This window comes from Coregonus clupeaformis, chromosome 9 (genome assembly GCF_020615455.1).
Source record: "Coregonus clupeaformis isolate EN_2021a chromosome 9, ASM2061545v1, whole genome shotgun sequence".
NCBI classification, from domain to species: domain Eukaryota; kingdom Metazoa; phylum Chordata; class Actinopteri; order Salmoniformes; family Salmonidae; genus Coregonus; species Coregonus clupeaformis.
Genome location: NC_059200.1, coordinates 24,665,156 through 24,672,123, shown reverse-complemented (window position 1 = coordinate 24,672,123; position 6,968 = coordinate 24,665,156).

Below are 6,968 nucleotides of genomic sequence, written 5' to 3'. Positions count from 1 at the left end.
TATCCAGCAAGGACTATGAATAACATTATGGGATATGATGAATAAGGAAGCTTCAAAGTGTCATTGGCTGAGGTGGCGAGAGGATGACAGCCACTTAAACTTAATTACCATGAAGTTCCTGGAACTCATCCTCGGTGGATTTGAGCCAGTTATTAAGTAAAAACATCTGTCACGGCCCTCAATTCATCGAAAACATCTAAAAGTGTGAACAGAGCACTTATATGTGCAATGGGCCTTGGTTGTTTAGTAACACAGAACCGTGGCGTAGTGTCGATCCGCGATCCATCTCTGAGCCAATAGGCGTCCGTCCTCTAGGGGCGAGACCGGGAACTGTAATTATTATTTATCACACTAATCCAACCGGGCTCGGCGGGGCAACCAATCAGATCCTGTTTTCACAGGGTCCACGGGAGCCAAGGAAAGAACACAACTAGTTTTATTGCCGTTCATTAATCAAGCAAGCCATGTCTGGCCGGCTACAAAAGCGAATTTTAAGCAGAAGCCTCTAGTGCCGACTCAGATCAAGTCATCAATCATCTCCTAATGCAGTCTTGTAGAATCGGGGACATTGTCTAATGGGATGATCTAACCGTAGCCATTACCTGAAAAGGTTTTATTATTTCGCTATCTGCAAACGTAAAGCATGATGGATGAGCACCACGGAGGGTCATTTGCTGGACTCTTAAGAGCGTGGCATCCCAGAATGCACGTCGTCTTCTATGAGACAGAGACGGAACATTGTCATGGAGATCTTAAGCTACTTTGATGAATGGATAACTTCTGGGTTTCTGTCTCGGGGCAAAACGGGAGGTCAGATGAAATGAGAAACAAAGTGAATCAAAGGAAGGGAGGAGAAAATGGGTAAAGGACTAGTTTGCGAAAGCCAATAGCCAATATCATAGGCCTAGTCTTGGCATGGGGACGGCACCAGTGTTTTAGAGGCCTGAAGGGTTGGCCAGAGACTGAGAGAAAAGCACCATTATGGGATATGGACGGATCCCTCCACTTTTAGCTGTATAAGGCATTCTGTGAATATGACAGCTTCATAATTTATGACTTCTCTATTTGAATCAATCCAAATTGCATTAGATTGCTCATCAAATTTGGAATACTAATGCAGTAGTAAAAGTGTCTGGTTGCACAAAAATGTTGAATATTAGTGCAGTATTCCATAGGCCCGGCTGGGTGCGAAGGCTGAAGTGTAGGCCTTGCAGTAATATGGAACATAGTCTTCTTTGAGAGCTGTGACCGCCAGGTGGCAGTGTTGCCTGTGAGGAGGACAACCAATTGTATAACCAACACAAAGCAACAACAACTGAAGTGGTGTATTATAGCCTACATAATCAATATTTAATACTCTTCTTACTGCGGCCCATTGATTAGAGATGACAACAATTGATTAATAATTGTTGTAATGATAGGCTTCACTGTGCAGTTGTTTCCGAATGCCCTAGAGAAAAAAGCGAGCGTAGATTTGTTTAATCCAAAGCCTCCATGCAAAGAATATTAAAGAATATGTTTACTAGCTATGTTTCCATTAACTTGTATAGTGATTTTTTGCCAACATTTAGAAAGTTAGCATAGAAAATAAATACAGGTAAGGTGCGTTTCCAGTTAACCATCTTGTGTCGATAAAAACAGGTGGTTGAAGGGTTTCCATTACTCAACAGCTTGTATGCCCTCCCACCTATCTGTTTCATGTCTCAGGTAGCCCACAAAAGCCTGCATGGACATCATGCACAAATCGGCAGTTAGCCTAGCGGTTAAGAGCGTTGGGTCCAGTAACTGAAAGGTTTTTGGTTCGAATCCCTGAGCCGACGAGGTGAAAAATCTGTTGATGTGCCCTTGAGCAAGGCACTTAACCCTACTTGCTCTTGTAAGTTGCTCTGTATAAGAGAGTCTGCTAAATGACAAAAAATACACATTTGCCATATTCCAATAATCCATGGTGGAATTTGCACTCCTGTAGATCTGAAATTACTGGATAGTGAACATTGCATTCAGAAAAGCAATTCAACCACTCTTGAAAGTCAGCACAAGGATCCTACTAAATAAACAATTGTTATAGTTGAAAAATAGATATGCACTGGGTATTTAGAACTAAATGTGGACGTGTTGACACCACGTGCCCGCATACCTTCAAAATTGTTGGGCAATCATCATTTATTCTAAAAAACAGTTTATCATAATTTGTCGCAATAAAGAAAGTTAGACAAAATATAAATCTACCCCTGTCGAACAGAAACAAACTTTGTCGATCTTTTTAACTTTTCTCCTATATCTGCTGTTTCCATTACACATTGTTTTTGCTGACATTGCTTTTGTTGAATAAACCTGGGTCAATGGAAACCTGCCTGGTGATTTTGTATTTCTTGCAACTTTCTGAAGACGTAACGGCATGGGAATTACTTTGTCTACCACTGTGTATCCAATTAGCGATGCTAAAACAGTCATTTCTAAAGGCTTTCCCATAACATTTTCCTAATGAAATATTCTACAAAGTAAGCTTACCTGGCAGCATGATATGAAGATGTCAACCATTGTTCCTGTACCCAAGAAAGCGAAGGTAACTGAACTAAATGACTATTGCCCCGTAGCACTCACTTCTGTCATCATAAAGTGCTTTGAGAGGCTAGTTAAGGATTATATCAACTCCACCTTACCCGACACCCTAGACCCACTACAATTTGCATACCACCCCAACAGATGACGAAATCGCCATGCCATCACACTGCAGCACACTGCCATGTCCAATCTGGACAAGAGGAATACCTATGTAAGAATGCTGTTCATCATGGCCACGCACGTCTCCAACTCAATTAGTTGCAGAAGACACAAAAGTGGCAGGCCTGATTACCAACAATGACGAGACATCCTACAGGGAGGAGGTGAGGACCCTGGCAGAGTGGTGCCAGGAAAATAACCTATCCTTCAACGTCAACAAAACATAGGAGCTCATCGTGAACTTCAGGAGACAGCAGAGGGAGCACAACCCCCATCCATATCAAAGGGGCTGCAGTGGATAGCGTGAAAAGTTTCAAGTTCCTCAGAATGCACATCCCTGACAACCTGAAATGGCCCATCCACACAGACAGTGTGTGAAGAAGGCGCAACAGCGCCTCTTCAACCTCAGGAAGCTGAAGAAATTTGGCTTGGCCCCTAAGACCCTCAAGATCTTCTACAGATGCACCATTGAGAGCATCCTGTCGGGCTGTTTCACCGCCTGGTACGGCAACTGCACCATCCACAACCGCAGCGCTCTCCAGAGGGTGGTGCGGTCATCCCAACGCAACACCGGGGGCACACTGCCTGCCCTCCAGGACATCTACAGCACGCTGTGTCACAGGAAGGCCAAGAAGATCATCAAGGACCTCAGCCACCCGAGCCACTGCCTGTTCACCACACTACCATCTAGAAGGCGGAGACAGCACAGGTGCTTCAAAGCTGGGACCGTGAGACAGAAAAACAGCTTCTATCTCAAGGCCATCAGACTGTTAAATAGCCATCACTAGCCGGCTTCCACCCAGTACCCTGCCCTGAACTTATTCACTGTCACTAGCCGGCTACCAACCCTGCACCTTAGATAATGCTGCCCTATGTACAGTACATAGTCATTGAACACTTATCACTTTAATAATGTTTACATACTGTTTTACACACTTCATATGTATATACTGTATTCTAGTACAGTTCAGACCCCTTGACTTTTTCCACATTTTGTTATGTTACAGCCTTATTCTAAAATTGATTAAATAGTTTTTTCCCCTCATAAATCTACACACAATACCCCATAATGACAAAGCAAAAACAGGTTTTTAGATTTCTTTGCAAATATATTAAAAATAAAAAACAGACCATTTACTCAGTACTTTGTGCAAATAGTCCGGGTAGCCATGATTAGCTGTTCAGGAGTCTTATGGCTTGGGGGTAGAAGCTGTTGAGAAGTCTTTTGGACCTAGACTTGGCACTCCGGTACCGCTTGCCGTGCGGTAGCAGAGAGAACAGTCTATGACTAGGGTGGCTGGAGTCTTTGACAATTTTGAGGGCCTTCCTCTGACACCGCCTGGTATAGAGGTCCTGGATGGCAGGAAGCTTGGCCCCAGTGATGTACTGGGCCGTACGCACTACCCTCTGTAGTGCCTTGCGGACGGAGGCCAAGCAGTTGCCATACCAGGCGGTGATGCAACCAGTCAGGATGCTCTCGATGGTGCAGCTGTAGAATTTTTTGAGGATCTGAGGACCCATGCCAAATATTTTCAGTCTCCTGAGGGGGAATAGGCTTTGTCGTGCCCTCTTCACGACTGTCTTGGTGTGTTTGGACCATGATAGTTCGTTGGTGATGTGGACACCAAGGAACTTGAAGCTCTCAACCTGTTCCACTACAGCTCCGTTGATGAGAATGGGGGCGTGCTCAGTCCTCTTTTTTTTCCTGTAGTCCACAATCATCTCCTTTGTCTTGGTCACGTTGAGGGAGAGGTTGTTGTCCTGGCACCACACGGTCTTCTTGGGTATGACGCTACAAGCTTTGCACACCTGTATTTGGGGAGTTTCTCCCATACACTAAGTTGACTGTGCCTTTAAAGAGCTTGGAAAATACCAGAAAATGATGTAATGGCTTTAGAAGCTTCTGATAGGCTAATTGAAATCATTTGAGTCAATTGGAGGTGTACCTGTGGATGTATTTCAAGGCCTACCTTCAAACTCAGTGCCTGCTTGACATCATGGGAAAATCAAAAGAAATCAGCCAAGACCTCATAAAAAAAATTGTAGACCTCCACAAGTCTGGTTCATCCTTTCCAAACGCCTGAAGGTACCACGTTAATCTGTACGCAAGTATAAACACCATGGGACCACGCAGCCATCATACCGCTCAGGAAGGAGACGTGTTCTGTCTCCTAGAGATGACCATCGTTCTGTTTAGAGGAAAAAGGGGGACTTGCAAGCCGAAGAACACCATCCCAACCGTGACGCACGTGGGTGGCAGCATCATGCTGTGGGGGTGCTTTGCTGCAGGAGGGACTGGTGCACTTCACAAAATAGATGGCATCATGAGGAAGGAAAATTATGTGGATATATTGAAGCAACATCTCAAGACATCAGTCAGGAAGTTAAAGCTTGGTCGCAAATGGTTCTTCCAAATGGACAATGACCCCAAGCATCCTTCCAAAGTTGTGGCAAAATGGCTTAAGTACAACAAAGTCAAGGTATTGGAGTGGCCATCACAAAGCCCTGACAACAATCCTATAGACATTTTGTGGGCAAAACTGAAAAAGCGTGTGCGAGCAAGGAGGCCTACAAACCTGACTCAGTTACACCAGCTCTGTCAGGAGGAATGGGCCAAAATTCACCCAACTTATTGTGGGAAGCCTGTGGAAGGCTACCCGAAATGTTTGACCCAAGTTAAACAATTTAAAGGCGATGCTACCAAATACTAATTGAGTGTATGTAAACTTCTGACCCACTGGGAATGTGATGAAAGAAATAAAAAGCTTAAATAAATCACTCTCTACTATTATTCTGACATTTCACATTCTTAAAATAAAGTGGTGATCCTAACTGACCTAAGACAGGGCATTTTTACTAGGATTAAATGTCAGGAATTGTGAAAAACTGAGTTTAAATGTATTTGGATAAGGTGTATATACAGTGGGGGAAAAAAGTATTTAGTCAGCCACCAATTGTGCAAGTTCTCCCACTTAAAAAGATGAGAGAGGCCTGTAATTTTCATCATAGGTACACGTCAACTATGACAGACAAAATGAGAAAGCAAAATCCAGAAAATCACATTGTAGGATTTTTTATGAATTTATTTGCAAATTATGGTGGAAAATAAGTATTTGGTCAATAACAAAAGTTTCTCAATACTTTGTTATATACCATTTGTTGGCAATGACACAGGTCAAACGTTTTCTGTAAGTCTTCACAAGGTTTTCACACACTGTTGCTGGTATTTTGGCCCATTCCTCCATGCAGATCTCCTCTAGAGCAGTGATGTTTTGGGGCTGTCGCTGGGCAACACGGACTTTCAACTCCCTCCAAAGATTTTCTATGGGGTTGAGATCTGGAGACTGGCTAGGCCACTCCAGGACCTTGAAATTATTCTTACGAAGCCACTCCTTCATTGCCCGGGCGGTGTGTTTGGGATCATTGTCATGCTGAAAGAGCCACGTTTCATCTTCAATGCCCTTGCTGATGGAAGGAGGTTTTCACTCAAAATCTCACGATACATGGCCCCATTCATTCTTTTCTTTACACGGATCAGTCATCCTGGTCCCTTTGCAGAAAAACAGCCCCAAAGCATGATGTTTCCACCCCCATGCTTCACAGTAGGTATGGTGTTCTTTGGATGCAACTCAGCATTCTTTGTCCTCCAAACACGACGAGTTGAGTTTTTACCAAAATGTTATATTTTGGTTTCATCTGACCATATGACATTCTCCCAATCCACTTCTGGATCATCCAAATGCACTCTAGCAAACTTCAGACGGGCCTGGACATGTACTGGCTTAAGCAGGGGGGACACGTCTGGCACTGCAGGATTTGAGTCCCTGGCGGCGTAGTGTGTTACTGATGGTAGGCTTTGTTACTTTGGTCCCAGCTCTCTGCAGGTCATTCACTAGGTCCCCCCGTGTGGTTCTGGGATTTTTGTTCACCGTTCTTGTGATCATTTTGACCCCACGGGGGTGAGATCTTGCGTGGAGCCCCAGATCGAGGGAGATTATCAGTGGTCTTGTATGTCTTCCATTTCCTAATAATTGCTCCCACATTTGATTTCTTCAAACCAAGCTGCTTACCTATTGCAGATTCAGTCTTCCCAGCCTGGTGCAGGTCTACAATTTTGTTTCTGGTGTCCTTTGACAGCTCTTTGGTCTTGGCCATAGTGGAGTTTGGAGTGTGACTGTTTGAGGTTGTGGACAGGTGTCTTTTATACTGATAACAAGTTCAAACAGGTGCCATTAATACAGGTA